This window comes from Garra rufa, chromosome 21 (assembly GCF_049309525.1).
Source record: "Garra rufa chromosome 21, GarRuf1.0, whole genome shotgun sequence".
Taxonomy (NCBI): Eukaryota; Metazoa; Chordata; class Actinopteri; order Cypriniformes; family Cyprinidae; genus Garra; species Garra rufa.
In genome coordinates this window covers 35,823,220-35,846,272 of record NC_133381.1, presented here as the reverse complement: position 1 = coordinate 35,846,272, position 23,053 = coordinate 35,823,220, and the positions used below count along the sequence as shown (strand labels likewise).

The following is a 23,053-nucleotide window of genomic DNA, read 5'->3' as shown; positions in this document are numbered from 1 at the left end:
ATAATGTAATGCTATTCGCTGAAGTAACAAAAAGTGTTACTAAGAAAAAAAGTTTTTTTGTTAAATTAATTATTTGGGGTATATACAGTTGAAGTCGAAAGTGGCAGAATCTGCAAAATGTTAATTATTTTAGCAAAATAAGAGAGATCATACAAAATGCATGTTATTTTTTTGTTTAGTACTGACCTGAATAAGATATTCACATAAAAGTTGTTACATATAGTCCACAAGAGAAAATAATAGTTGAATTATTAAAAATTACTCAAAAGTTTTTGCTTAGTGATAGTTGTTCATGAGTCCCTTGTTTGTCCTGAACAATTAAACTGCCCGCTGTTCTTTAGAAAAGTCCGTCAGGTCCCACAGATTCTTTGCTTTTTCAGCACTTTTGTGTATTTGAAACCTTCCCAACAATGACTGTATGATTTTGAGATACGTCTTTTCACACTGAGGACAACTGAGGGACTCATATGCAACTATTACAGAAGATTCAAATGCTCTGTGATGCTCTAGAAGAAAACACAATGCATTAAGAGCCAGGGGTGAAAATGTGTACATTTTTCTTATTTTGCATAAATAATATATTTTTTTCATTTAGTACTGCCCTTCAGAAGCTACAAAAGATACTTACATGTTTCCCAGAAGGCAAAATAAGTTAAATTTATCCTGATCTTCAAATTCCAAAAGTTTTCGCCCCCGGCTCTTAATGCATTGCTCTTCTGAAGCATCAGTGAGCGTTTGAACCTTCTATAATAGTTGCATATGAGTCTCTCAGTTGTCCTCAGTGTGAAAAGATGGATCTCAAAATCATACAGCCTTAGTTAGAATGGGTTCAAATACACGAAAATGAAAAACTAAAGAATTTGTGGGACCTCAAGGATTTTTCTGAAAAACAGCCTGCAGTTTTGTTCATCTTTAGAACACAAATTAAGATATTTTTGATGAAATTCGACAGCAACGCAACTGGCATGTTTAAGGCCCAGAAAGGTAGTAAGGACCAGGGACATCAGTGGTACAACCGTAATTTTACGAAGCCACAAGAATACTTTATGTGCACACAAAAAAAGGCCAAATTTATTTGCGTATATTAAGATTCTGAATTCTAGTAGAATGGATGCACGTGTGCTTTCCATATGTGTGCATATCTGAACATGCATCTTATGAATTATTTTTACAGTTTACATTCTGCATGCTTCTGAGCACTCGCAACAGGTCTGGCAGCTCTGAGATGAGCCTGTGATACTGTTAATATTCCTCTCTGGGTGAATAAGCGTTCTCCTGCGTGTGGGCTGAGTGAGTCAGCCCTGTTAGCACTGCCGTGTCTGTCCAGGCTCAGAGCTGCTGCTCAGCGAAGGAGAATCCCGGCACAAACCCCCCTCCTCCACCCTCTTAAACATGTCTCAACCATCTTTCAACAGGCCAACTAGAGCATGACAGCAGCCTCTCAGCCTCACTCTCTTTAAACCCCCTCAGAACACTCTCCTCTTCTCTCCCTCGCTCTTTCTCTCTCTTTTCCCGTCTTCCCTCCATCAGACGACACAGTCAGGGGGCAAATGTGTCACATCTCATAGCTCAAGAGTTTCATTATTAGGCCCTTCCTAAAGATAGACACTCAAAATGTGGCTCTCCATTTTCTCAGTGTAAGAAATGATGACAGACGCCAAGAAATGATGACAACGCTTTGTTTCAGAAGCACCTGGGTTTTTCTCTAATGTTCTTATAGGCTCTTCATTAATAGCAAAGCAAAGTTCCTAGAAAAGGCCAAACCTGCTAAATGCATTAGACTCCTGCCATGAGAGCTAACGAGAAGACATTTGAGGCGAGGTATTGACATGCTTTTGTTTTATGGGAAGGGAACTGTCCTGCATGGCTTATTATAGCTTTCAAAGCCGAAATTTGATAAACATGAACACAGTAACACGGTGACTTCCTCTTAGAGGATTGTATTTACAGTCTAAAATTGTTTTGTACTCTTTTTTTTATTTCCTCTTTTGAGCCAAAGTGATAAATGGAATTAGCAGTACCATTTTTTATAATAGATGTTTATTTTTTTAAATGGACTTTAAGTATTCTTTAAGTATTTGAATAATATGTGAACCTGGACCACAAAACCAGTCATACGGGTCAGTTTTGTTAAATTGAGATTTATACATCATCTGAAAGTTGAATAAATAAGTTTTCCATTGATGCATGGTTTGTTAGGATAGGACAATATTTGGATGCAAAAAAGTCTAAATATTGAACAAACTTTTAAAGTTGTTTAAATGAAATTCTTAGCAATGCATATTACTAATCAAAAATTGCATTTTGATATTTTTACGGTAGGAAATTTACAAAATATCTTCAAGGAACATGATCTTTATTTTAATATCCTAATGATTTTGGCATAATAGAAAAATCTCTTTTTAACCCGTACAGTGTATTTTTGGCTATTGCTAAAAATGGTTAATGGTTTTGTGGTCCAAGGTCACATATATAATATGTAATTTATTACTCTAACGGCGAAGCCGAAGTACTCCAGTCTTCAGTGTGACATGATCCTTCAGAAATCATTTTAATATGCTGATTTGCTTCCTATGAAACGTGTCTTTTTCAAGGGTGTTGGGTAAAATGGAATACTTCTGTAAGAAACCGATTTGAAACTAGCATTTAAGATCTTGCAGGCCACTGCCTGTCTCTTTGAGCATTACTTTCTTATATCATCAGAAAGATCACTATTGATAAAAAGGTGTGTGAACACTTATTTTCAAAGCTTTGATGACAGGCAGGGGGTGCACTATATGTGCATGTGATAAGGCTGTCATTTACTATTCTTTTGACACCTGACAACCTTTCACATCTGCTTCGTTCTTATTTGTCTCCATTGTGTTTACTCATTTTGATATTTTCAGATAGATATAAACAGCACAACGAGACGGCAGTCAGACTTCCTTTATGTTTCATTTCTCTAGTTTATAAAAAGAAAGCACACTCAGGCATATAAGCAGACGTAAGCACACATGTTGGTTTCACTCTCCTGGTAAGAACATAGAAGCAGTGACTTTTAGGTAATGAGATATATATATATACGTTAAATCCTAACTCTAAACCTAACACATACACAAAACATACAAAATGTCCTCACAAGTCAAATTTAGTTGTATTTTATTTTGTTTATTATAATTTCACTCACCCCACACATCCACACACATTCACATACATCGCCTCAAGACACTAAAGACTGGAGTAATGATGCTGAAAATGTAGCTTTTTAAAATATATTCACATAGAAAACAGTTATTTTAAATGGAAGTAATATTTCACAATATTAAAAATTTTCAGTTTTTGATCAAATAAATGCAGCCTTGATGAGCATAAGAGCATAAGCATAAGTTTTTAAACGTCTTTAAAAACCTTTAAAAATCTTAGTGATCCCAAACTTTTAAGCAACAGTGTATATATTGCTGAGAAAATAGAAAAATCTTCCATTATACTGTTACATAGAGCAACTAAAATGGTTGAAAATGAGACTAAAATGATTAATTCATAACTTAATTTTTATCAGAATAGTTTTATTTTCAGAGCACAAATTCGATTTTTAGCCTTCAGCTAACACGAGACCTAATTTACAGAATTATAGGGCTAGGTTTCGATACAAATTTCATGATTCAATTTGATTTTGATTCTTTAAGCTTGCAATTCAACCCGATGTTGATTATTTTGGATATATATATATATATATATATATGAGGTACAAGTACATACCAAGTTTTCTCAAGAAAAAAAAAATTCAACTAATGCTGTAAGATATAAATGCTAGTCGGTTGATACTACATTACTATAGTATTGAAGGTTAAAATTAACTGATGTGTACATTACACTCAATTTTTTATAATAATAAAGCTATGATACTAACTTTACAATCACATAACTATATTTCTACTCCAAATCCTTTTTTTGAAATATAAACAATGGTGGCTGTCATAAAAACTTGACAGATTTATTTAAACATAAATATTAAACAAAATATGAATGTGTTATATGGTGCATATATTTAGCAAAATGCTCCTCTCTAGAGTTAACTTTTCTAGCTGACGAGTTTATGGTCACCGAAAATGTTTTTTCTGAGGTAAATGTGACGTTACACGACATATAGTTTACAATCTGTTATATTTACATCTTTCTGCGGTTGAAATGCTCATTGAGCGATTACAGGATATGGATATCGGTAAGTTGTACTCCTTTTTTTTTTTTTTTTTTTTCTTTTTTTTTTCATACTTTCGGATGTTCATTCATGTTTATTTTTTGCTGTAACTGGTTAAAGTGGAGGGGACGATTAGTTTACGTGCCGCTTCTTGATCTGTCACTCCACATTAAACAGAGCCAAAATGGCATTTGTTGTTTGAATACTGTAATAAAATGGGCGTAATTTGAAATCTGAGACTTTTTTCATATCAAAAGTAACAAAGCACGAAGCTTATTGCGATTTATTGAATGCAACGTGCGCCACAAAGTCCTGTTCATTAATTAAAAACAGGCTAGACTAATCGATTCTTGGGATTTAAGAATCAATATCTTTTCACAAAAATGAGAATCGATTCCAATTGAGAAATTAATATTTTTTTACCCAGCCCTACAAAATAATGACTTTTGCGATCTGGATATGTTCAGCGAATCAGTCAAACTGATTCAAGTTATTTGAATCAGTAACTCAATTAATTGCGCATTTTAGCTAAATGTAAACATCAACGTGTGCAAAAAGTTATTGTAGTCACGCTGAATTTATTTTCCAGATCTCTTATTTACACGTTTTAGTGAACCATTGAATTGCCTGTGTATTTTACCAGGATTGGCCCTGCTGCAGATGCTCAAGTTGCTAAGCAACAGCTGTTAGTGGTCTTCAGGAAATGTTGGCTGAGGGGCTTGTTTGCTTGACGGTGCTTATAGGAGCTTCCTTCACTAAATACCAATAAAGTCAGCTCATGGCATCTCTATCGAGAGCACTCACTCGCTCTTATCTATATGGCAAGGGTGATGGGGCTTTTCATGGATGGAGGCTGACATAACTGTACTGTGAGCTTACTAAAAATACACACTATTTCCTGTTTTATTATCTCGATAAAGCACTGTGGCAGAAAACGTATTGTGTAATGGGTTGATAATCATTGACTAATGATTAAAAATCAGTCTAACTTGATTGACTCTACATACTGTGAACCTATTTATCACTGATATGAATGTCCAACTCAAGTGATTTATCACAAATGGAGAGTACCATGGTTTAGCAGTAAGATTTTTTATTTTTTATTTTTTGCTGCTCATTTGGATTTTACTGGCCAACCCTACATTTTTAATTGAATTTAAATTTATTTAAATTTAGATATTACACATAAAAGATATACATATGGTCCACAAGAAAAAATAATACCTGACTTTATAAAAATTACCCAATTTAAAAGTTTACATACGATTGATTCTTAATACTGTGTTGTTACCTGAATGATCCACAGCTGTGTTTTTTGTTTTGTTTTTGTTTTTAGTGATGGTTGTTAATAAGTCCCTTGTTTTTCCTGAACAGTTAAACTGTCTGCTGTTCTTTAGAAAAATCCTTCAGGTCCCACAGATTATTTGGTTTTTCAGCATTTTTGTGTATTTGAACTCTTCCCTGCAATAAATGTATGATTTTCGGATCCATCTTTTCACACTGAGGACAACTGAGGGACTCACATGCAACTATTACAAAAGGTTCAAACGCTCACTGAATGCTTCAAAAGGAAAAACGATGTATTAAGAGCCAGGGGTGAAAACTTTTGCACCATTTTTTGTATTTTGCCTAAATATCTTTTTATTTTTTTTAGTACTGCCCTTCAGAAGCTACAAAATATACTTGCATGTTCCCCAGACGACAAAATAAGTTAAATTTACCCTGATCTTTAAATTCAAAAAGTTTCCACCCTATGGTTCTTAATACGTAGTTTTTTTTTTCTTTCTGAAGCATCAGTGAGCGTTTGAACCTTGTGTAATAGTTGCATATGAGTCCCTCGGTTGTCCTCAGTGTGAAAAGATGGATCTCAAAATCATATGGTCATTGTTGGAAAAGGTCAAATACACACAAATGCTGAAAACCCCCGCCCAAAAATTGTGGGACCTGAGGATTTTTCTGAAGAACAGCAGGCAGTTTAACTGTTCAGCACAAACAAGGGACTCATGAACAACTATCACTAAAAAAACACACACAGCTGTGGATCATTCAGGTAACACAATATTACGTATAAAGTGTATGTAAACTTTTGAACGGGGTCATTTTTATAAATTCATCTATTATTTTCTCTTTTGGACTATATGTAAACGTCTTTTATGTGAAATATAATATTCAGGTCAGTACTAAAAATCATTAAAAATAATATGCATTGTGTATGATCCCTCTTATTTTGGTAAAATAATTAACATTTTGCAGATTATGCAAGATGTATGTAAACTTTTGACTTCAACTGTATATATATAACAATGTAACAAATGTAAGGTGGAGAATTGGTTTTATCTGGGTTTTTTTCTTCACACATAATTTTTTTGTCACATATAACCACTAAATAAACGTGACTCTCCCAAGTTCCTTTATATGAAATTTGATAGGGAACAATAGACTTGAGTAAGTATAATAGACCAAATGATTGAAGTAGACACACCTGGACAAAGAAACTGTAAAAATAAAAGACCAAACTAATCACTTTTATCCTATTTGAGAGAGATCTATAAGCTGCGGCGGCTGAAACTTGATAAAGTTTCTGAAAGTGTGGTAGTCTCCTTTACTGTCTTTCCTTTATCACATATTTGCTTTGAAGCTGCTGCCACAGCAAACGTTTTTCAAGGGAGCCTGCATGAGCTGACGGCTGTCCCAGCGGTGCAGGGGAGGAACGGGATGTGTGTTGACCCGCATCACACAAAAGAAAAGCCGTGATGTTGACATTCTTGCACACTTGATATCGCTAAACATACAGATAAACTTCCGAGGATGTATTCATTCAGAAACTATGACCTTTGGGTTGGCACTGGAGCTAATGTGGTTACTTGTGTTTGTGTTTGTGTTGTGTGTACTGTAGTCAGTCACTCTCTGGGATGTTAATAGAGTATTGAAGACCAATCAGCTTCTCTGCAGCACGGGCTGGGAGCAGGTCCAGACTCTGCAGGACTTCTGCTGGTCCACCCCCAGCTTCTTCCATCCACAGCTAGCACTGTCAGCTTTCGAGAAAGCGAGCATTGAACAAAACATCTCCCGCTTTCATTGTGGCTCTGAGATTAGATGCTTGGACAGAGGTCACCCGTCTCCTTTGTTTTCTTTTAATCAGGGGATGGCCCTGTGGGCCACTGTCAGAGATCACTGCCCTCCATTGTTTAGGTTGTCAGAGGAGGCAGTGCTGCTTAGAAAAAAAGCCTTTGGATGCAGTGAGAGCCTCCATTGTGGTTGTAAAGAAGGAGGATGAAGTGCCAGGATCAGCCAGAGCTCCATGGCTCTGTCTCTATTGTGACTTTAAGATGGTTGTCTGAAACGTTGAAAGTGGCAGCCGTGAGTTACAGGGGGATGGAGCTAGCTGCAACAAACCCTTAAAATAAGGAGATTTAAACAATATTATCCCCTTGAGGGGACGCTTCACCCAAAAATTAAAATTATAATGAAGTCAAAGGCTACCGTCAATTGTTTTTTTATGATAGTTCTTGAAAATACCTTCTTTTGTGTTCAACAGAAGAAAAAAAACTCATACAGGTTTGTTTCTTTATACACTACTAATTATTAGTTTGTGACTTTTATTCTGCGAGGATGCATTAAATTTATCAAAAGTGACTGAAAAGACATTTATGATGTAATTTCTATTAAACATAAATGGCATTCTTTGAACCAAAGAATCCTGAAAAAACTCCACAAAAATATGAAACAACACAGCTGTTTCTAACATTAATAATTAGCATGATGTGGATTCAAATGGTTTTTACAAATTCATCAAATACATCAAATTCGTTGGCAAGATTTTTTCCAATGACTAACGAGACGTGTCAAAAATCAATAACTGTGACTATATCAACGGAAATATTGTTGATGATAAAAGATGAGACTAAAATGTATTTAAAAAATAAAAAACTATTTCATCAAAAAGGGAGGCAAAATATTATTGTGCATTGCTATACATGCCTGTACTACGTGAACTTTCATGTGTGTGGTTTGATTTGTGCTTATTGGTGAAAGTGCAATGCCTGAAATGTGATCCTGGGCCACAAAACCAGTCTTAAGTACCATGGGTATATTTGTAGCTATAACCAAAAATACATAGTACATGGATCAAAATGAGCTATTTTTCTTTTATGCCGAAAATCATTAGGATATTAAGTAAAGATCGTGTTCTATGGATATATTTTGTAAATTTTCTGCTGTAAATATATCAGAACTTTTGATTAGTAATATGCATTTCTAAAAACTTAATTTGGACAATTTTAAAAACGAGTTTCTCAATTTATTCAGCTTTCAGATGATCCATAAATCTCAATTAAAAAAAAATACCTTTATGACTGGTTTTGTGGTCCAGGGTCACAAATGTAAAAATAAATGTATCAAATGACAACAATCATTGCAATAATGTTGACCAAAAAGTTCAATTTAACCATTATACAGCATGGCAAAAATGTGACTAAACTAAAAGTTTTGACTAAAGCTAGACTAAACAAAAACAGGACAATGTTGACTAAATATAACTAAAAAGTACATTGACACAGGGTCTGAAATTTTCGAATGCTTTTTTTTTTTTGTATTCGTCATTCTTTCCTATAAAAATGCTTCCCATGGATGTGAAAAAAACTGAAAATCGAACTTGATCATTTTTTATGACAGACAAAAGTTTCGGAGACAGTGTGTGAATGTGATTGACACAACATGAGGTCGCATTTATTGTTTAATGTGCGAAAATTTTGGACAAGAATTTCGAACTCAGTGTGTAAAGACCGTAAAACTAAATTATAAAATAGCTGACAAAATGAACACTATCTGATTCTTAATCTTTATTACAACAGTGATGAGCACATTTGCTCTCTAAAATATTAACATCGGCCATTAGAAACCCATATTGGTTGACCACTAGTCCTTAACTAAATGGACAAATGCTGTCATCAATTGCTCCGTATGACTTTCTTTCGTGAAGCATCTAAGGACCAATTTAATCTCTGAGCTGCTCTACGATTCAGTGAAAATGGAAGGGGACCAGTTCCAAAAAGGACAAAAAAGCACTATAACAGCATCAGAAATTGGTCATGCGGAAAGTCATTCGAGTTTCGAAAGATGTGGTGAGTAAATGATGACACAATTTTTATTTTTGGTTGAACTATTCCTTCTTGTTCTTCTCTGCACTTTTTACAGGGTAGACTGACAGTCAGATGATGCCAAAGGCGGAAAGAGAGGTTAGATGAGCTATTATGAACTGTTGAAGTCTGCCAAATTAGTCTAGACAAACATGACGGCCGTGCCTCTTTCCATTGAAGCGGAGAATCAGCACCGACAAGCGAGATAGAGAAAAGCCAAGACCGAACAATAACAGGTGAGGGAGAACTCAGGTGAGACATATGTTCCGCTGATGAAATGATTTATCCTCCACCCATGAAACAACAGGGTGAGACTTCAGCGTGATTGCTCTCACATCAGTGCATTCAGTGTAGCCAGAGGTGGGGAGTGTGAGGACAGGCTGAGTTCTAACACGTCCAGTCATAGGCTTTCCTCGCGTTCTTTCATCCCTTGGAGGCAGCTGCAAACCGATTAGCTCTTTGTAGCGAGACCGACTTGTGGAATCATCAGTGCTGCTTATTAACCAAGCAATACTCAGCAGATCGATACTCCACACAAACACAAGAAGAGACACTGAACCTTGTTTTAAAGTGGACATCAGGCGAAATTTTCACTTTTTTCGCATTTAGTTAGGTTTCTGGCATGTCTGTTACCTCAGAAAAGCTGTAAAGAATACTGTTTTAATTTGCAGCTTTTTTCTATGTAGATGTTAGATATTTGGATGACCACCTCCAAGCCATATATGGAGTCAAAGGCAGTTAATGCTGAAGAGAGGGGCGCGGTCAGCAATAGCTTATTATCATTTAAAGAGACATGCGCAAAAATTAGTCGCTGTGAACAGAGCTTGTTCTTGACATAGAAAAAATGGTGTTGTTTTACATGATCATTGACAGATTTCAACTGAAATGTTACAGACATTTCAATCAAACCAACTTGTGGAAAATGGGCATCCGCTGTCCCCTTTAAACCCCCAGGCTCACTGCGTCTTCTGCTACTCATAGACTACAGTAAAGCAAATGCTATCCACCTTTTTCTTCCCATAAGAGCTAGCACGTCTATTTTATGGGTCTGGCTTTTGGTCTCATTCACATTCAGCTATTTTTAGCTGTACAAAACGGCTGCTTGATATTGCAAATTGGTTTCTTACCATATTATTTTAAATTATGTCTTAATTATGAACACATTGGTTTGTAGTGCAAACAGTTTTACTGTTTACTGCACGTTGTTTTTCTTCTCGTTATTTCCCTACAGCGGTTAATGAACCAGAAGTCTCTTCCATAGGCTTACTTCCGATAGGTTAAAATGTATTACAAGTAGATGAGTTACATCATTATAGAAGTAACTAATTACCAGGGAAAATAACTATTGTGTTCATTTTATTTAAATTAATTACATTTTTAGTTGACTTACCAGACTAATATTAAATATCTGATATAATTTAACGGCACAGTTTTTTGTTTTTTTTCAAATATCTGAAAGTACATTTAGCATCAGTCAGTCAAGCATTATAATTGGACATTAGGATAATTTAGCATTAAACTTTAGTAATTAGAACTTTAGTAATTAGAATAACCATGTATGAATGCATATTTGCCATGTTGACTGAACTTGTAATTTAGTGTTTCTATAAAAAATGGGGAAAAACCTAAAAATTATACCTAAAATTATAATATATTATAGCAACGCCGCATTTTATTGTCAGTAACGGTAATGTCATTGTAATGGGGATAACAGTAATTTGTTTGATTACTAGTTACTGAATAAAATAATGCCGTTAGTAATGCTGTTTATATATAACGCTGTTATTCCCATCACTGATTTTAACTTTTGGTGTCTGGCTTTTGATCAGTTTAATGTGTTGCTAAATAAAAATATTAATTCCTTAAAAAAAAAATAATAAATAAATCTCACTGACACCAAACCTTTGAAAAGTAGTGTGTTATATTCTATTTTGATGTACATTTTATGTACATTAAAACATTGATACTAAGTATTAACAATATTAAGAAGTTTAGAAAAGGTTGCAAAAATTGCAAATACTATAATTTATATGTAAGCATGTTTAGTTTGACTTTTTGATGTTGACAGTCAACACTCTATAGATTAAGCATCCCCCATTTACTATCTCTTGAAAAGAAAAAAAAGAGAAAAACACATTCAATTTTAAGAGTTGTACCGTATTTTGTACCCTATTTGTGAAAAGTGGTCATTATTTTTTTCCAGGGCTTGAAAATTTTATTTCCCTCCCACTAAATACTATCCTTTTTGATTGTTTTATCCTTTGCTTTCTTCCGTTTGAGAGTCCTGTGTGATTGTTTCACAGTGAAGGAATGTAATCACCATGTCAAAAACACCTACCGCTTTCTCACTCATCAAGACTTAAATGGAGAGTTGGAGACCGTCAGGCTTGGCAGAGGTATCAGGCTCGCATTTTGCGTAGCCACAAATCTCTAAACGCTTCCCACATCTCTCCGCCTCTCACACCTGTGACCCTAGTAACATTTCATAGCTTGTACGGCATTAAATTCACAGCTCGCACAGTGTCCGTGCAACACATTGCAAGAGTGCAACAGATCTTAATGAAAAAGGTGAAAATATCTCAGATATTTATTTTTTCTTTGCCGTTTGCTCGGTGTACGGCCATATTTCTTTATATAGACCTGCACACATTGCCATTTCTCCACTAATAGCTCAAGGCCAGAAAGACAAGCTCATTTCTCCTTTGGCCTCCAAATCTCTTTTTCTTTCTGTCATATTCTCGCATGCATTTCTAGCACACGTGCCGGAGCAAAGGTCATCTATTGTACTGGCTCATAAAAAGAGCAGATCAGAGCTGAATCAAGGCCTGCTTTATCCTGCAACCTCAATCAGCTAACCTGACACTAAATACATCTGACAACCTTCCAGGCACCGCCGCACCGCTGCTCGACTTCTAGTGCCTTTTCCATTAAGACAAAATATAGCTCTGTACTTACCGCATGGCCTGAGCAATAATATGTTCTCACTAAACATCCATCCACTGTTCATCTACTGCTATCACGATGCATATAGATTTATCATTGATAGCCACTATACCTATACCATAAAACACACACCCAACCTTTCCACTCTCACAAGAAGTTAAATCAAATTTATACCCAACCTAAGGCACACATCTCCAGTCGCACTTGCAGCTCACCAAGAGTCTATTATAGCTCTTGACTCAGCATTCTCAAGTACTGAGATGATTCAGCATCGCTCTTTCTGGCTGCTCTCTTGATGGAGATCTGTTGACTCCTACAGTACAGATGCAGATTTGACTATTAAAAAGAAAGGACTGAGTAGTCATAGAGTAAAAGATCAGAAGTGGTTATGATCCATCACTGAGGCAATTACTAATAATATTGCTCATATTTGGGATTAGGGGTTTGTTCAAACTCTTAAGCCTGAAATAGGGGCTCATGGTCAATAGAACGTTTAGTACACAGTGCGTAGAAACACAAGAATATCCCAGGTTTGGGTATTAGGGGATAATTCACCCAATAAAGAAAATTCTGTCATCAGTTACTCCTCATTTGGTGTTCCAAACCTGTAAGACCTTTGTTCATCTTTGGAACACAAATTAAGATATTTTTGATGAAATCTGAGAGCTTTCTGACTCTATATAGACAGCAACGCAACTGACACATTCAAGGCCCAGAAAGGAATTAAGGACATTATAAAAAAAAAACATGCGACACCAGTGGTTCAACCTAGTTACGAAAATACTTTTTGTGTGCAAAGAAAACTAAAATAGCAACTTTATTCAACAATTTCACTTCTGTGTCAGTTTTTGGCGTGCGTTCGTGAGAGAACCGAGAGTAGTTTTCTTTGCGCACAGAAAGTATTCTCGTAGTCTCGTAGCTTCATAACATTAGGGTTGAACCACTGATGTCACTTGAACTATTTTAACAATGTCTTTACTACATTTCTGGGCCTTGAACATGTCAGTTGCATTGCTGTCTATGCAGGAAAACAGAAAACAATAATAAAATATAAAAGAATGTCTATTTTTTTATCATTTTTTGTAAGGTGTATAGGATCGCTAGAGACCCGAGGTGTGTAATAGTGTAAGTATATTTGTAAAAATATGTAAATATCTGATGACTTAATACATGTAATTTACCTTTAGTCCTTGAGGTGGCTGTCTGGTAACCAATAATGACGTGATGTTTCACTCATAATTGTCGCAGGCATAAAACAAAAGAATATCATCAGCAAAATTTTGATTGGTTTGAATGGCTTTACTGCAGAGCAATTACTGTATGCAATAAAATATAAATGTCACTGTCATTTGATGGTGGATGTGATGAATAGGCTGCCAGTGATCAAAATAATGATTTTGAAGTCATTGAAACGATAGTTTTGCAAATATGGTTGAGATCGCGAATATGAGCCAGATGCTGAATGTACTGTGGAAGTGCGCTCTGAGGATGACGGCAATGGTAAAATCATCTGCTCAAACTGAACCCTTCTAAGTTTCAAAAGGTAACGAAATATGCTCTATTTCATTCTTCTGTAATGGTTCTTAAAATGTCAAGAGAGTTTTTTGCTATTGCAGCATTTAGAGATCCATCCAAGCTAAAGACCCGAATATGTAATAATGATTGGCAAAACAGTCATGCATTTAAAGGGTTAATTTGTGTTCCAAAGATGAACAAAGGAATTTGAGTTTGGAACGAGTTGTGGGTGAGTAATTAATGACAGAAGTTTCATCTTTGGGTGAACTGTTTAAATTTTGCAGCTTACCTCATCCTACGCTGTTTTCTACTAATTTGAATGATAGTAAGCAGCCACCTACACTTTGGTATAAAAACCAAAGTTTTTGCTCAATAAATTCACAATTAATTATAGAGAAACAGTAAGTAACATTGAATTGAAAAGCTGGAATAATCTCCAGTAATCTTTGTTTTATTTTCATCTTAGAAAAATAACTTTTACAGCCTAGAGATCAACTGGAACAACCACCTCCCAATGTTCTAGCAGCCATCCACTCTCATTTTGTCTAAGAAAAAGTACAAATGTAGTTTTATTTACTTCTATCTTACATCACTCCTGTCTGAGATCATGCCTGCCTTCAAGTTGAGTCAGATTTGTAATGAAACTGGTGGGTTGCTAAAGCTTGATTTCAGTTTCCATTAGGGGGTTTCGTGTATTCGAAAGACCTTGCTATACAGACACACACACACACACATTACAGACTTATTGCGTGTCTTTGGTAATCGATGGCATTTTATGCTAGATTTTGAATTTTTATCTTTTTTAATATGTCTGTGTGAGTAATGTAATGTATGGTAACAGTTTTATTGTATTGTAGAAGTGCTCATGCACACCTTTGGCAGATAATGGATCAGAACGCTTTATATTATTATACAGTAGCTCAAGTATTCAGTGTGGTTCACACAGCTACAAAATACACTTAGAGAGCGAACACCAGATTGCCTTAACAGGTGTTACCTGGCTAATGTGACACTTATTGAATATAAAACTGATGAAAGAGACAAACCAAAGCTTTTCCCTCCTAATTGCCCTCCCACCCCCCGTTCGAAGAGGCTCACTCTTTTGCATAATTGTTTTTTATATCCACACATGCACAGGTCCCTCTGAGAATGTGTCTGTTCTTTCCGAGCAGGTGTGACCTTTTCTCTGATGATCTGTGATAGCCGCAAGCCACACCTTTTACATTGTGTCTCAGCATGCCAAAACACTCACATACACAATAAGTGTTGTGTACTTCCTTGCATAGTATCTCACTTTAGTGCAGTTTCTTGCTAAACTTTCACACTTTTGCCACAGACTAACACTATATGCATTTCTAAACCTCAGTTCACAACCTAGGGTTTTTAAGACGTAGGTTTGCAGTGTTTTATTGAGAGCATTTCTCCACATTATGTCTTGTCTCTAAGGCAGGGTGTCAAACTCAGTTTAGATTTAAAGTTTTGCATCAACACTAAACGTACCTGATCTGATTAATCAAGTCATTCAGGCTTATTTGAAAACTACATGGTATGTGTGTTGGAGCAGGGTTAGAACTAAACTTTGCAGAGCTGCAGCCCTCTAGGAACTAAGTTTGACACCTGTTTTTTGTATTTATTTATGTTTATTCACCAAGGGTGCAATAAATTGTTCAAAAATGATGATAAAGACTTTTATAATTGCTGTTTTGTGAACTAAACATAACATAAATGTGAGCAAATTGTTTTCAGCATAATAATAAGCAATGTTATTTCAGCACCAAATCATCATAAGCAAAGGATTTCTGAAGGATCCCGTACCCTGAGAAATGGCAAGCTTAACAACCCTAAAGGACTCAGTGCTGCAGTTATATCAGCAATAATGAAGCACAATACACATCAGGTGCGCCCTTCCAGTGGTGTTTCAGTGCTGTTCCCTGTTCTCCTGGCCACCTGCTCCTGGTGTGAGTTTGGACTTGGGCCGGGGTTGATGATTGGAGGGTAGAGAACTCCAACACAAGGACTTGTGCTACAATTGAGGCCAAATTGAAGTAGTTAACTGTTCTTTCAACCCTGTAAGAACTCATTTCCCCTCTAATTTTTTGCTGAGCATTCCATCGGCCACCTGAACTAAAACACCTCATGTACCAGACTTAGGCCTGAGACACACTAGACAATTTTCAAATCTTAAACGATTTTAAGATTCACAGACATAAAGACAGGTTCAACTGATTTTTGACCATATAATCCTCTAAATGCGATTTGACCAGACACTTGTTGAAAGTAGGAACGATTTCAGAGTGACACAAGATTTCATGGAGACTTGCGAGACCCAATGTGACTTGAATTAAGAATTAAATCATTGCAATTTAAGTTATTTTGAGAGTATAGCCTGCACATGCAAATGGCCCAGATTGGGAGCACTGGGAGAAGTTGCCAGGCCACTGAAATTTGTTAGAATATATGTGGGATTATTAGCAGAAATCATACCGTGTGTTATACTCGCAAATGCTCGGAAATGATATTTCACGTCTTCGATTGTTTTCATTAGGCCTATTTGTAGTACGCCAGCCACCCAATAATAGCAATAAGCTTTGTGCTTTTAGTAATTTTAATATAAAACGAAGATCTGCTTTCAAAATCTGTCAGTTTTAAAGGTTCTAAGTTCTAAAGGTTGAAGTGGACTCCAACCTGTTAACATTTGTTATATTATTGTCTTTTCTGAGGTACATAAGTGACTATTCACAAGCTGTTTTATTACAGTATAAGTACAGTATAAGTTTTATAATACAGTAAATTATTGGAAATATTTAACATCTTACATTCATTTTTTGTAGTTTTTTGTACATTCTTTTTTTTAGTTTATAGCACACTATATACATGAAGGAACATTAGAAGGAATGAAAAAAAAACTGTATAGCCTAATACAATGAAAATTGTATGAATTGCAATGAATTGTAAATTGAAAGATGACTGATTCACATGCCACTTAAACTGAGGCAAATACAGCAATCTGTCACACCACATTAAAGAGCATGAAAAACACATTATTGCAATAAACATATTGTTTGCATATTTCACTATAAAACTTTGAAAGCTGACACTTTGAAATATCTCCCGGTGTCTCAATCCAGGCTATTTGCATGCGCGATTGCCTATATTCTATTAAAATATTATAACTTTAATCTAGTAATTGCTACAAAATAATTCTCGCAATTTCAACTTTATTCTCAAAATATTTTTACTATATTCTCTAAACATTTCGACTTTATTCTCGAAACACTTCGAGTTTATTCTTGTAATGTTGACTTTATTCTCTAAATATTACAACTTTAATCGTAATCTTAAGACTTTTTGTTATTTTTTAACATGGCACTAAAAGGCCATCATACAATAGAGGATTTTTTTGGACAAAAAAAATATTTGAGACAACCCTCGAATCAGGCCACTGTGTGAAAATCTGGCTTAAAATCAGCCTTGAAATCTTCAAGTGTTTGTCTAGCCTTAACCATCTTTATAAAGTGCAAAAAATAAATAAAAAGAATAGAATTCTATATAAGGCTGTTTATCACATTTTGAGGGAGTTTAATTTTTCTTTCCGCTGGCCTACAGATCCATCCTAAAAAGTCTTCAAAAATTTCTGTAATCAGTTAACCCTTATGTCTTTTTTGGTTACCATTGACTTTCATTTGTATGGACAAAAACAGAGAGATTTCTCAGAATATCTTCTTTCAAGTTCAGTTTAGAAACGCCTCTTAAGTCTATTACATCCTGAGGCAAAAATATATATATATATATATAGTATTTCTGTCCACTAGTTTCATATGGGTCCATTCTGAATATTAGTGTCCATGAAATGTGTTTTGTTCTTTCACCTTTATAATTCCAGATCATTTTTAGTTTTTTAAACATTGTACAGTCTGACTTCTGTACAGATTTTTGTCACAAGTTCACAGCCCTGTTGCTTAGACAGAAGCCTGAACAGGATTTAAGAGTTTTAGACGCAAGTTTACTCACACAGAAATGTAATCCCACATTTTCATGTAATTGATTAGGATTTCACTATGCAAACAAGATAAATGCAGCTTCCTGCATCGCAATAAGAGTTCACCCTAGGGCAAACATAGCATTTGACCTGGCCAAGTTCATTCAACGCCTCTGCAAGACGTCTACAAAGAGCTATGGTTGATATTCTACAAGCAGCTGAGGTGTAGAAACATCTGGTTATGAAGATTGTCATGAAATGCTCCAACCTGATCTCACTGATTTGAATTGTAAATTAGATAAATGTACATTTTGTCTGTGAGTAGTTCATGGTAGAAAACGCCTTAATTTTATGAACTCTGTAGGATGTTCTAAACAGAAGCATTTATGTCCTCAGAGACGTTTTTGAGCAGGGGGGAAATGTTCCATCCCACGGCATCATTCTTGGAGTGGCTCTGAGATTTATGAAGTGTCAGATTTCTAGAGCTGAATCCCAGGATCTAATATGAAAGATCAAGACCTGGTTTTATGGTTTGGTTCTTTTAAACTCACAGAGACTCATATCTTACATTTCACTTGTAGTTCAATATGAACACAAAAAGGACGAGAGCAGTTTGTCTCCTTTTGTGTTTTTGTATTTCTATGTGATGGCCTACTTAACCTGCTCACATTTAAGCCCTGTGGCTTGTACTTGCTCTAGATACTGTACAAAACATGAGGCATGTGCATCCAGACCACACCTGAACATAACATGCTTGTGTTTTCATCTTCCTCAATAATTAAAACATTCATCTTCCACCTGAATGGAGAGCTTACAGGTTATCAGTGATTCCCACAAGACACTGGATCCGTACTGGAGTCAGGCTGCATAATGTGGTGTGAAGTCAGTGGGAGTGGTCCATAGACATGTGGAGCTCCCACAATGCACCTCTACTGGAATGAAAGGAGCTGACAGTTTGCACATCAGTATGGGAAAGGAAATTAGAGAGTCTATTATCCTTGCTGTGTGTGGTGTGTGTGTGTGTGCGAGAAAGAAAGGATAAATCTTTACTGGCAGAAAAGGACCATCTCTATTTACAGCTGCATTAACTGAGGAATGTCGATAAAACCTAATTTCAAAAAATCTACTGAAGATGTAGGAAGTAACCAACAGAAGAAAAGGAAATATCAATACGCTAGAGTGTTGTGATAGTTTATCATCACATCGTTGAATCGATAAGTATTTTAAACTTTGTTATTTCGCATTTTTAAAAAGTAGTTTGGCCAAAAATGAACAATCTGTGATCATTTGTTTACTCTCAAGCTGTTCCAAACCTGTATGACTTTATTTCTTCTGAAGAAAAGGAGAAACATTGAAAAATATACAGTGACGTCACAGTGGAAGAAAACAGTGATACACAGTTTGGAATGGCATGAAGGTGAAATATTCCTTTAAAACTGCTTTTAAGAAAAGTTTGTAGACTCTTTGGTGTCACATTGAAAAGCTGAGGTGTGAAAAACCTAACAGTGAAAGTCAATGTAGCATGACTGCATGCATGGCTGCTGAGCTATAACAAGTGCATGGACTGACTTTGTTTTTTGCAACGTCAACCAGAAAAACTTGATATTAGGACTGGTTATCGGTAATACCATCGCAATATGTTACATACCCATACAGATCATTGCAGTGCAATTGGATTGTGATTAAAACTGTGCCAAATCCACATGAGAGACCCAGTGTGTCCTTTAGAGAGTCAAAAATATGAAAATATGAATAGAATAATGACAATTTTGAACCCATGATGTCTTTTCATATCAATTCATGTCTTACCATGTAGAAAAAATGGGTCACACTTTATATTAGGTGGTCTTAACCACCATGTACTTACATCAAAAAATAAGTACAATGTACTTACTGTGGTCATATTGTATTGCAAAACACTTTTGCTTCTATTAAGGTGGGATACGGGTAAGGTTAGGGACATGTTTGGTGGTATGGGTAGGTTTAAGAGTTGCAAAATAATTTACTGTTTCGAAGTGCTCCAATCAGATTGCGTATTGCAAATCATTTGCTTCAGACAGGGACTTCAAATCGCAAATAATTTGATTTAGATCGGGACTTTGGAGCAGGTTTGCGAAGCATTCGACTTAGGTCGGCACTTCAAAATGTGTATCATCATCTGAATCATTTGATTTAGATTGGAATGAGTTTGTGAATTATTTTGTGAATTAAATGATTAAAATTAAATGATTCATGATATGTGATTTGAAGTCCAGATCTAAAACAAATGATTAATGATATGCAAGGTTCTAAGTCTAAGTCAAATGATTCGTGCTCTGTGCTCCGAATCCTGATCTGAAATGATGGATTCTCAATCGTTATTCAGATTGGGACTTCAGAGCATGGATCGCAGTCATTTGATTCAGATTGGGACTTCGGTGTGAGTTAGCAAACACAGAGTTCATTTCATGGTGAATCACTTGTTTCAGAGCAAGATTTTGGAGTGATTTCATGATTTATTTATTTTTTTAAACAGTAGAATTTAATTTTGTGAAGTAATTTCTTTAGTAGTGATACTTTGCATGTGCTTAACTTTATTTTTGCCATTTTTATTAGTATATTTTTATTTATCTATTTATCTTTAGAATTTGACATTGTTCGAAAAGTTAGATCTCTGATTGAAGTCCTTAAAAATAATAAAAGAAGTGCTTGAAAAGTCCTTGAAAGTCCTGGAATTTCATTTTACAGTATCTGTACAAACCATGTGAGAATGGAAATCAGGTTGACGTCAGTATTTGATGCGAATGTTGACTTAATGTTGGATTTTGGTTACACAACCTAAAAACAGCTATCAACGTCAGCTGACATCGGTATTGGACGTCAAATTAATATTGACATTAGATTTTAAATTGAAGTCATCGATTTAAATTTAACAGGGTTTCCGCGGGTCTTAAAAAAAGGCATAAAACGCTTTTCTGTGAATTAAGGCCTTATATCAGAGCAGCATTCATATGATCATGGCATTAATTTTCGTGAGGGATTGTTTTCTCACGTGCTTCATTTTAAAGTGAAGCAAAAGCATAATTTTTGTTCTGAATGGCTTAAGTTGCTCAATATTCATTGAACAATTTTACAATTTTGAACACCTTTGATTAGAAATTTTAAAAAGCTTAAAAAAATTGACCTAAAAGAATACATACTTTTAAAAAATGGCATTACAAGGGTAAAAACAAATTTCCCCTGTAAATCACTTTAAGGAGTCAAATATCACCTCGTAATGGGAAGGCTAATTTTTAAGTGCTCCTAACTTAAAAAATTGAGATTGCTTGTATTTTATTTCAGGACTTTGACATATGTTTTTAGAGTGTTGTTTAAGCACTATTCAGGAGAAAATGCAGTGTCATAGAGGTGTATAGATATACAATGATATCTGATCAGAAGATAAAAGTTATTCGAGCCTTAACATACTTTATGTAAAATAAGTAAGTTAGATCAGTGTGTATTTTTTCTTTGAAATGTTGCTATAAATGCAACTCTTCATGTGCTCCCTTGACATTATACTTTTTTTTCCCTTAAATTTTCTTTAGTTGGTCTTAAATAGGTCTTAAATTTACCCTTATAAAACCTGCAGAAACCCTGATTTAACCAAATATCAAGGTCTTATGAGGTTGTGTACCTGCTGGGAATCAACTGCAAACACATTTTTTTGCTTTTTCGACAATCTGTACATCACAATATAGAAGAAAACATCTGTCGCTACTTCTGTTACATTGCGGCTTTTTATCACAACAGTTTTCTCATAATTTTTTGTTAACGATAACACTTCCACCAACCATTTCAGTGTAGTTGAGTTTGTCTCTCATCCTCTGTTGGAAACGAGAAGAGGAAGAAAGACAGATGAAACCCTGCTGAAATCTACCCTAACCTGAGCAGGCTGTTGTTCAGCCCTGCACGCTTTCATAAATGCAGGCATTAATTATGGATTTATTGCTGTCCTTGTCTGTGCGCTGCTGTGTCACTATGCAGATCTCAATTATTCATGAGCTGTACGAGCGGGGTAAAGGGGGGTGCGCTCATGCGGGACGGTGCAGTTTACAGATTAGTTCTCTTTCAGCACCAAATCGTCCGGTTCGCTTTATTGCAGCATTTTAATGACTTGCTCCCCATTTCTCATTTAAAACTAAGACTAATAGCAGTCAGTGGTGACATTTCTGTAATGAGGATGTTGAGTGTGTACTTACTGACGCTCTGTGATATACGTTTGTGTATGAAGCTGGGATTCTCAGCTTCACCCCCGAGTGTACTGAGTTAATTACAAGTTGAAATAAGTAGAATGTCATGCTGAAGAGGCACTTTATTTAGTGTAGTAAACTGCCTTTTTAAAAAAAATATGTGTCATTCACTGTTTTACACACATCAAATAAAGGGACTTTATGTAGATTAGCCATTTATATCCTTTTCTTTTTCTTGAGCTTTTAGTCACGAAAATTGTCCTACTCTATTTCTAACCATTGTACATTGTCCTAACCTGGTCCTAACCATATAAACCGCCCATATGTGATAAACTTCTGAGGAGTGGTATTTTTAAACTATTACACTGTAAAAATGACCGTGATTTTAACAGTAAAAAAAATTGTAAGAATGCTACAGTAAATACCCATTAGTTGGTTAACAGTAAGTTCCCCTACTATATACGGTGAAAAACTGTATTGGACATTGCATGTAATTTTACGGTAGTATATCGTTTTTGGAAGTGAAAAAGAATGTATAATTTACAAGGAATAACCGTAAATTGACATTCCCAGAATTCCCTGAATTACATATCACATTTGATGTTTTTTCGTTGAAATAGCTGTGTTTTTTCTTAGTTTTTTAATTTGGTTTAATGAAAATATGGTATTTGAATGTAAATTTAAGTTAATTCCGAAAAACCTAAAATGTTGCTACCATATTTTTTACGGTAAAATTCTAGTAACTACAGCTGCCAGTTTTTTACCGTAGATTTTACAGATTTTTTTAGTGTAGATTTTACTGTGTGTTTTTTTTTTGTATCAATATACATCTTGCATCTATCTGCTGTATCTACTGTAAAACCTAAAAAAGAGAGAATTTTGTATAATAATATACTTGTTTAAATTAATATTTAAAATATATATGTACATGTATAAAATACACATCATGTATTCATATAAAGTTATATATTATTATATTTTATATCATATTTTCATAACCAAATTCACAAAAACAATATTGTATTTTTATTTTTTTCAAATAAATTAGTACTTTTGTATAGCAAGGGTGCAACATTGATAATAGAAA

At 35.1% G+C, this 23,053-nt stretch overlaps 1 protein-coding gene across 1 annotated transcript in view; it reads left to right on the top strand.

Moving 5' to 3' along the window:
- Positions 1-23,053, top strand: part of fut8a (fucosyltransferase 8a (alpha (1,6) fucosyltransferase)) — a 124,950-nt gene that overhangs the window by 37,792 nt on the left and 64,105 nt on the right. The window lies entirely within an intron of this gene.